A 7500-nucleotide genomic window follows, 5' to 3' on the forward strand; every position below is an offset into this window, starting at 1 on the left:
TATGCCGTGTTGAGCCTGGTTAGTAGTTGGATGGGAGACCACCTGGAAATACCAGGTGCTGTAGGTAATTTTATGCAGCCATAACATTCTTTTCTATTACATTTTACATTTAATTTTTTCAAATTATCAATGAATTTACTTGAGTTAAGAAGTAAAAGAGGTCTAAAGTTAATGTTTTTGAGCACCTACAGCCAAAGCACACTGGACAATAACAATCTCATCTGATCTTGGAAGCTATGCAGTGTTGGGCCTGGTTAGTACTTCGATGGGAGACCACCAGGGAATACCAGATGCTGTAGGTAATTTTATACTGCCATAACATTCTTTTCTATTACATTTTACATTTAATTTTTTCAACTTATCAATGAATTTACTTGAGTTAAGAAGTAAAAGAGGTCTAAAATTAATGTTTTTGAGCGCCTACAGCCAAACCACACTGGACATGCCCAATCTCGTCTGATCTTGCAAACTATGCAGTGTTGGGCCTGGTTTGTACTTGGATGGGAAACCACCTGGGAATACCAGGTGCTGTAGGTAATTTTAGACAGCCAAAACATTCTTTTCTATTACATTTTACATTTAATTTTTTCAACTTATCAATGAATTTACTTGAGTTAAGAAGTAAAACAGGTCTAAAGTTAATGTTTTTGAGCACCTACAGCCAAACCACACTGGACATGCCCAATCTTGTTTGATCTTGGAAGCTATGCAGTGTTGGGCCTGGTTCGTACTTGGACGGGAGACCACTTGGGAATACCAGGTGCTGTAGGAAATTTTATATAGCCATAACATTCTTTTCTATTACATTTTACATTTAATTTTTTCAACTTATCAATGAATTTACTTGAGTTAAGAAGTAAAACAGGTCTAAAGTTAATGTTTTTGAGCACCTACAGCCAAACCACGCTGGACTTGCCCAATCTCATCTGATCATGGAAACTATGCAGTGTTGGGCCTGGTTAGTACTTGGATGGGAGACCACCTGGGAATACCAGGAGCTGTAGATAATTTTATACTGACATAACATTCTTTTCTATTACATTTTACATTTCATTTTTCAAATAATCATTGAATTTACTTGGGTTAAGAAGTAAAAGAGGTCTAAAGTTAATGTTTTTGAGCACCTACAGCCAAACCACATTGGACATGCCCAATCTTGTCTGAACTTGGAAGCTAAACAGTGTTGTGCATGGTTAGTGTTTGGATGGGAGACCACCTGGGAATACCAGGTGCTGTAGGTAATTTTATACTGCCATAACATTCTTTTCTATTACATTTTACATTTAATTTTTTCAACTTATCAATGAATTTACTTGAGTTAAGAAGTAATAGAGGTCTAAAGTTAATGGTTTTGGGCACCTACAGCCAAACCACACTGGACATGCCCAATCTCGTCTGATCTTGGAAGCTATGCAGTGTTGGGCCTGGTTAGTACTTGGATTGGAGACCACCTGGGAATACCAGGAGCTGTAGGTAATTTTATACTGCCAAAACATTCTTTTCTATTAAATTTTACATTTCATTTTTCAACTTATCATTGAATTTACTTGAGTTAAGAAGTAAAAGAGGTCTAAAGTTAATGTTTTTGAGCACCTACAGCCAAACCACACTGGACATGCCCAATCTCGTCTGATCTTGGAAGCAATGCGGTGTTTGGCCTGGTTACTACTTGGGTGGGAGACCACCTGGGAATACCAGGTGCTGTAGGTAATTTTATACAGCCAAAACATTCTTTTCTATTACAATTTACATTTAATTTTTTCAACTTATCAATGAATTTACTTGAGTTAAGAAGTAAAAGAGGTCTAAAGTTAATGTTTTTGAGCACCTACAGCCAAAGCACACTGGACATGCCCAATCTCGTCTGATCTTGGAAGCTATGCAGTGTTGGGCCTGGTTAGTACTTGGACAGGAGACCACCTGGGTATACCAGGTGCTGTAGGTAATTTTATATAGCCATAACATTCTTTTCTATTACATTTTACATTACATTTTTTCAACTTATCAATGAATTTACTTGAGTTAAGAAGTAAAAGAGGTCTAAAGTTAATGTTTTTGAGCACCTACAGTCAAACCACACTGGACATGCCCAATCTCGTCTGATCTTGGAAGCTATGCAGTGTTGGGCCTGGTTAGTACTTGGATGGGAGACCCCCTTAGAATACCAGGTGCTGTAGGTAATTTTATACTGCCATAACATTCTTTTCTATTACATTTTACATTGAATTTTTTCAACATATCAATGAATTTACTTGAGTTAAGAAGTAATAGAGGTCTAAAGTTAAGGCTTTGGGCACCTACAGCCAAACCACACTGGACATGCCCAATCTCGTCTGATCTTGGAAGCTATGCAGTGTTGGGCCTGGTTAGTACTTGGAAGGGAGACCACCTGGGAATACCAGGTGCTGTAGGTAATTTTATATAGTCATAACATTCTTTTCTATTACATTTTACATTACATTTTTTCAACTTATCAATGAATTAACTTGAGTTAAGAAGTAAAAGAGGTCTAAAGTTAATGTTTTTGAGCACCTACAGTCAAACCACGCTGGACATGCCCAATCTCGTCTGATCTTGAAAGCTATGCAGTGATGGGCTTGGTTAGTACTTGGATGGGAGACCACCTGGGAATGCCAGGTGCTGTAGGTAATTTTATACTACCATATCATTCTTTTCTATTACATTTTACATTTCATTTTTCAACTAATCATTGAATTTACTTGAGTTAAGAAGTAAAAGAGGTCTAAAGTTAATGTTTTTGAGCACCTACAGCCAAACCACACTGGACATGCCCAATCTAGTCTGGTTTTGGAAGCTTTGCAGTGTTGGGCCTGGTTAGTACTTGGATGGGAGACCACCTAGGAATCCCAGGTGCTGTAGGTAATTTTATACTGCCATAACAGTCTATTCTATTACATTTTACATTTAATTTTTTCAACTTATCAATGAATTTACTTGAGTTAAGAAGTAATAGAGGTCTAAAGTTAATGCTTTTGAGCATCTACAGCCAAACCACACTGGACATACCCAATCTCATCTGATCTTGGAAGCTATGTAGTGTTGGGCCTGGTTAGTACTTGGATGGGAGACCCCCTGGGAATACCAGGTGCTGTAGGTAATTTTATACTGCCATAACATTCTTTTCTATTACATTTTACATTTAATTTTTTTAACTTATCAATGAATTTACTTGAGTTAAGAAGTAATAGAGGTCTAAAGTTAATGTTTTTGAGCACCTATAGCCAAACCACACTGGACATGCCCAATCTCGTCTGATCTTGGAAGCAATGCGGTGTTTGGCCTGGTTACTACTTGGGTGGGAGACCACCTGGGAATACCAGGTGCTGTAGGTAATTTTATACAGCCAAAACATTCTTTTCTATTACAATTTACATTTAATTTTTTCAACTTATCAATGAATTTACTTGAGTTAAGAAGTAAAAGAGGTCTAAAGTTAATGTTTTTGAGCACCTACAGCCAAAGCACACTGGACATGCCCAATCTCGTCTGATCTTGGAAGCTATGCAGTGTTGGGCCTGGTTAGTACTTGGACAGGAGACCACCTGGGAATACCAGGTGCTGTAGGTAATTTTATATAGCCATAACATTCTTTTCTATTACATTTTACATTACATTTTTTCAACTTATCAATGAATTTACTTGAGTTAAGAAGTAAAAGAGGTCTAAAGTTAAGGCTTTGGGCACCTACAGCCAAACCACACTGGACATGGCCAATCTCGTCTGATTTTGGAAGCTATGCAGTGTTGGGCCTGGTTAGTACTTGGATGGGAGACCACCTGGGAATACCAGGTGCTGTAGGTAATTTTATATAGTCATAACATTCTTTTCTATTACATTTTACATTACATTTTTTCAACTTATCAATGAATTTACTTGAGTTAAGAAGTAATAGAGGTCTAAAGTTAAGGCTTTGGGCACCTACAGTCAAACCACACTGGACAGGCCCAATCTCGTCTGATCTTGAAAGCTATGCAGTGTTGGGCCTGGTTAGTACTTGGATGGGAGACCACCTGGGAATGCCAGGTGCTGTAGGTAATTTTATACTACCATAACATTCTTTTCTATTACATTTTACATTTCATTTTTCAACTAATCATTGAATTTACTTGAGTTAAGAAGTAAAAGAGGTCTAAAGTTAATGTTTTTGAGCACCTACAGCCAAACCACACTGGACATGCCCAATCTCGTCTGAACTTGGAAGCTATGCAGTGTTGGGCCTGGTTAGTACTTGGATGGGAAACCACCTGGGAATACCAGGTGCTGTAGATAATTTTATACTGCCATAACATTCTTTTCTATTACATTTTACATTTAATTTTTTCAACTTATCAATGAATTTACTTGAGTTAAGAAGTAATAGAAGTCTAAAGTTAATGGTTGTGAGCACCTACAGCCAAACCACACTGGACATGCCCAATCTCGTCTGAACTTGAAAGCTATGCAGTGTTGGGCCTGGCTAGTACTTGGATGGGAGACAACCTGGGAATACCAGGTGCTGTATGTAATTTTATACTGCCATAACATTCTTTTCTATTACATTTTACATTTAATTTTTCAACTTATCAATGAATTTACTTGAGTTAAGAAGTAATAGAGGTCTAAAATTAATGGTTTTGGGCACCTACAGCCAAACCACACTGGACATGCCCAATATCGTCTGATTTTGGAAGCTATGCAGTGTTGGCCCTGGTTAGTACATGAATGGGAGACCACCTGGGAATACCAGGTGCTGTAGGTAATTTTGTACTGCCATAACATTCGTTTCCATTACATTTTACATTTCATTTTTCAACTTATCATTGAATTTACTTGAGTTAAGAAGTAAAAGAGGTCTAAAGTTAATGTTTTTGAGCACCTACAGCCAAACCACACTGGACATGCCCAATCTCGTCTGAACTTAAAAGCTATGCAGTGTTGGGCCTGGTTAGTACTTGGATGGGAGACCACCTGGGAATACCAGGTGCTGTATGTAATTTTATACTGCCATAACATTCTTTTCTATTACATTTTACATTTAATTTTTTCAACTTATCAATGAATTTACTTGAGTTAAGAAGTAATAGAGGTCCAAAGTTAATGTTTTTGAGCACCTACAGTCAAACCACACTGGACATGCCCAATCTCATCTGAACTTGGAAGCTATGCAGTGTTGGGCCTGGTTAGTACTTGAATGGGAGACCACCTGGGAATACCAGGTGCTGTAGATAATTTTATACTGCCATAACATTCTTTTCTATTACATTTTACATTTAATTTTTTCAACTTATCAATGAATTTACTTGAGTTAAGAAGTAATAGAGGTCTAAAGTTAATGGTTTTGAGCACCTACAGCCAAACCACACTGGACATGCCCAATCTCGTCTGAACTTGAAAGCTATGCAGTGTTGGGCCTGGTTAGTACTTGGATGGGAGACAACCTGGGAATACCAGGTGCTGTATGTAATTTTATACTGCCATAACATTCTTTTCTATTACATTTTACATTTAATTTTTTCAAATTATCAATGAATTTACTTGAGTTAAGAAGTAATAGAGGTCTAAAATTAATGGTTTTGGGCACCTACAGCCAAACCACACTGGACATGCCCAATATCGTCTGATTTTGGAAGCTATGCAGTGTTGGGCCTGGTTAGTACATGAATGGGAGACCACCTGGGAATACCAGGTGCTGTCGGTAATTTTATACTGCCATAACATTCGTTTCCATTACATTTTACATTTCATTTTTCAACTTATCATTGAATTTACTTGAGTTAAGAAGTAAAAGAGGTCTAAAGTTAATGTTTTTGAGCACTTACAGCCAAAGCACACTGGACATGCCCAATCTAGTCTGGTTTTGGAAGCTTTGCAGTGTTGGGCCTGGTTAGTACTTGGATGGGAGACCACCTAGGAATCCCAGGTGCTGTAGGTAATTTTATACTGCCATAACAGTCTATTCTATTACATTTTACATTTAATTTTTTCAACTTATCAATGAATTTACTTGAGTTAAGAAGTAATAGAGGTCTAAAGTTAATGCTTTTGAGCATCTACAGCCAAACCACACTGGACATGCCCAATCTCATCTGATCTTGGAAGCTATGTAGTGTTGGGCCTGGTTAGTACTTGGATGGGAGACCCCCTGGGAATACCAGGTGCTGTAGGTAATTTTATACTGCCATAACATTCTTTTCTATTACATTTTACATTTAATTTTTTTAACTTATCAATGAATTTACTTGAGTTAAGAAGTAATAGAGGTCTAAAGTTAATGTTTTTGAGCACCTATAGCCAAACCACACTGGACATGCCCAATCTCGTCTGATCTTGGAAGCAATGCGGTGTTTGGCCTGGTTACTACTTGGGTGGGAGACCACCTGGGAATACCAGGTGCTGTAGGTAATTTTATACAGCCAAAACATTCTTTTCTATTACAATTTACATTTAATTTTTTCAACTTATCAATGAATTTACTTGAGTTAAGAAGAAAAAGAGGTCTAAAGTTAATGTTTTTGAGCACCTACAGCCAAAGCACACTGGACATGCCCAATCTCGTCTGATCTTGGAAGCTATGCAGTGTTGGGCCTGGTTAGTACTTGGACAGGAGACCACCTGGGAATACCAGGTGCTGTAGGTAATTTTATATAGCCATAACATTCTTTTCTATTACATTTTACATTACATTTTTTCAACTTATCAATGAATTTACTTGAGTTAAGAAGTAAAAGAGGTCTAAAGTTAAGGCTTTGGGCACCTACAGCCAAACCACACTGGACATGGCCAATCTCGTCTGATCTTGGAAGCTATGCAGTGTTGGGCCTGGTTAGTACTTGGATGGGAGACCACCTGGGAATACCAGGTGCTGTAGGTAATTTTATATAGTCATAACATTCTTTTCTATTACATTTTACATTACATTTTTTCAACTTATCAATGAATTTACTTGAGTTAAGAAGTAATAGAGGTCTAAAGTTAAGGCTTTGGGCACCTACAGTCAAACCACACTGGACAGGCCCAATCTTGTCTGATCTTGAAAGCTATGCAGTGTTGGGCCTGGTTAGTACTTGGATGGGAGACAACCTGGGAATGCCAGGTGCTGTAGGTAATTTTATACTACCATAACATTCTTTTCTATTACATTTTACATTTCATTTTTCAACTAATCATTGAATTTACTTGAGTTAAGAAGTAAAAGAGGTCTAAAGTTAATGTTTTTGAGCACCTACAGCCAAACCACACTGGACATGCCCAATCTCGTCTGAACTTGGAAGCTATGCAGTGTTGGGCCTGGTTAGTACTTGGATGGGAAACCACCTGGGAATACCAGGTGCTGTAGATAATTTTATACTGCCATAACATTCTTTTCTATTACATTTTACATTTAATTTTTTCAACTTATCAATGAATTTACTTGAGTTAAGAAGTAATAGAGGTCTAAAGTTAATGGTTGTGAGCACCTACAGCCAAACCACACTGGACATGCCCAATCTCGTCTGAACT

At 37.6% G+C, this 7500-nt stretch overlaps 1 non-coding gene and 31 pseudogenes across 1 annotated transcript; all 32 read left to right on the forward strand.

The window, feature by feature from the left end:
* LOC148493051 (5S ribosomal RNA) overlaps positions 1 to 67 on the forward strand; it is a 119-nt pseudogene extending 52 nt beyond the window's left edge.
* A 116-nt stretch (positions 68 to 183) lies between these two features.
* Positions 184 to 302, forward strand: LOC148493052 (5S ribosomal RNA; annotated as a pseudogene).
* Positions 303 to 418: 116 nt separating this feature from the next.
* Positions 419 to 537, forward strand: LOC148493053 (5S ribosomal RNA; annotated as a pseudogene).
* Positions 538 to 653: 116 nt separating this feature from the next.
* LOC148493054 (5S ribosomal RNA) lies at positions 654 to 772 on the forward strand (annotated as a pseudogene).
* A 116-nt stretch (positions 773 to 888) lies between these two features.
* LOC148493055 (5S ribosomal RNA) lies at positions 889 to 1007 on the forward strand (annotated as a pseudogene).
* A 115-nt stretch (positions 1008 to 1122) lies between these two features.
* On the forward strand, positions 1123 to 1241 carry LOC148493056 (5S ribosomal RNA; annotated as a pseudogene).
* Positions 1242 to 1357: 116 nt separating this feature from the next.
* LOC148493057 (5S ribosomal RNA) lies at positions 1358 to 1476 on the forward strand (annotated as a pseudogene).
* Positions 1477 to 1591: 115 nt separating this feature from the next.
* Positions 1592 to 1710, forward strand: LOC148493058 (5S ribosomal RNA; annotated as a pseudogene).
* A 116-nt stretch (positions 1711 to 1826) lies between these two features.
* Positions 1827 to 1945, forward strand: LOC148493059 (5S ribosomal RNA; annotated as a pseudogene).
* Positions 1946 to 2061: 116 nt separating this feature from the next.
* Positions 2062 to 2180, forward strand: LOC148493060 (5S ribosomal RNA; annotated as a pseudogene).
* Positions 2181 to 2295: 115 nt separating this feature from the next.
* On the forward strand, positions 2296 to 2414 carry LOC148493061 (5S ribosomal RNA; annotated as a pseudogene).
* A 116-nt stretch (positions 2415 to 2530) lies between these two features.
* LOC148493062 (5S ribosomal RNA) lies at positions 2531 to 2649 on the forward strand (annotated as a pseudogene).
* Positions 2650 to 2764: 115 nt separating this feature from the next.
* LOC148493063 (5S ribosomal RNA) lies at positions 2765 to 2883 on the forward strand (annotated as a pseudogene).
* Positions 2884 to 2999: 116 nt separating this feature from the next.
* On the forward strand, positions 3000 to 3118 carry LOC148493064 (5S ribosomal RNA). The gene has a single exon (XR_015871305.1). It is a non-coding gene; the product is annotated as a 5S ribosomal RNA (ribosomal RNA).
* Positions 3119 to 3234: 116 nt separating this feature from the next.
* Positions 3235 to 3353, forward strand: LOC148493065 (5S ribosomal RNA; annotated as a pseudogene).
* Positions 3354 to 3469: 116 nt separating this feature from the next.
* On the forward strand, positions 3470 to 3588 carry LOC148493066 (5S ribosomal RNA; annotated as a pseudogene).
* Positions 3589 to 3703: 115 nt separating this feature from the next.
* On the forward strand, positions 3704 to 3822 carry LOC148493067 (5S ribosomal RNA; annotated as a pseudogene).
* A 115-nt stretch (positions 3823 to 3937) lies between these two features.
* On the forward strand, positions 3938 to 4056 carry LOC148493068 (5S ribosomal RNA; annotated as a pseudogene).
* Positions 4057 to 4171: 115 nt separating this feature from the next.
* LOC148493069 (5S ribosomal RNA) lies at positions 4172 to 4290 on the forward strand (annotated as a pseudogene).
* Positions 4291 to 4406: 116 nt separating this feature from the next.
* On the forward strand, positions 4407 to 4525 carry LOC148493070 (5S ribosomal RNA; annotated as a pseudogene).
* Positions 4526 to 4640: 115 nt separating this feature from the next.
* Positions 4641 to 4759, forward strand: LOC148493071 (5S ribosomal RNA; annotated as a pseudogene).
* Positions 4760 to 4874: 115 nt separating this feature from the next.
* Positions 4875 to 4993, forward strand: LOC148493072 (5S ribosomal RNA; annotated as a pseudogene).
* A 116-nt stretch (positions 4994 to 5109) lies between these two features.
* LOC148493073 (5S ribosomal RNA) lies at positions 5110 to 5228 on the forward strand (annotated as a pseudogene).
* Positions 5229 to 5344: 116 nt separating this feature from the next.
* Positions 5345 to 5463, forward strand: LOC148493074 (5S ribosomal RNA; annotated as a pseudogene).
* A 116-nt stretch (positions 5464 to 5579) lies between these two features.
* LOC148493075 (5S ribosomal RNA) lies at positions 5580 to 5698 on the forward strand (annotated as a pseudogene).
* A 350-nt stretch (positions 5699 to 6048) lies between these two features.
* LOC148493076 (5S ribosomal RNA) lies at positions 6049 to 6167 on the forward strand (annotated as a pseudogene).
* A 116-nt stretch (positions 6168 to 6283) lies between these two features.
* On the forward strand, positions 6284 to 6402 carry LOC148493077 (5S ribosomal RNA; annotated as a pseudogene).
* A 116-nt stretch (positions 6403 to 6518) lies between these two features.
* LOC148493078 (5S ribosomal RNA) lies at positions 6519 to 6637 on the forward strand (annotated as a pseudogene).
* Positions 6638 to 6752: 115 nt separating this feature from the next.
* LOC148493079 (5S ribosomal RNA) lies at positions 6753 to 6871 on the forward strand (annotated as a pseudogene).
* A 115-nt stretch (positions 6872 to 6986) lies between these two features.
* LOC148493080 (5S ribosomal RNA) lies at positions 6987 to 7105 on the forward strand (annotated as a pseudogene).
* A 115-nt stretch (positions 7106 to 7220) lies between these two features.
* Positions 7221 to 7339, forward strand: LOC148493081 (5S ribosomal RNA; annotated as a pseudogene).
* A 116-nt stretch (positions 7340 to 7455) lies between these two features.
* LOC148493082 (5S ribosomal RNA) overlaps positions 7456 to 7500 on the forward strand; it is a 119-nt pseudogene continuing 74 nt past the window's right edge.

This window comes from Taudactylus pleione, unplaced genomic scaffold, assembly GCF_031769625.1.
Source record: "Taudactylus pleione unplaced genomic scaffold, aTauple2 ptg000550l, whole genome shotgun sequence".
Taxonomy (NCBI): Eukaryota; Metazoa; Chordata; class Amphibia; order Anura; family Myobatrachidae; genus Taudactylus; species Taudactylus pleione.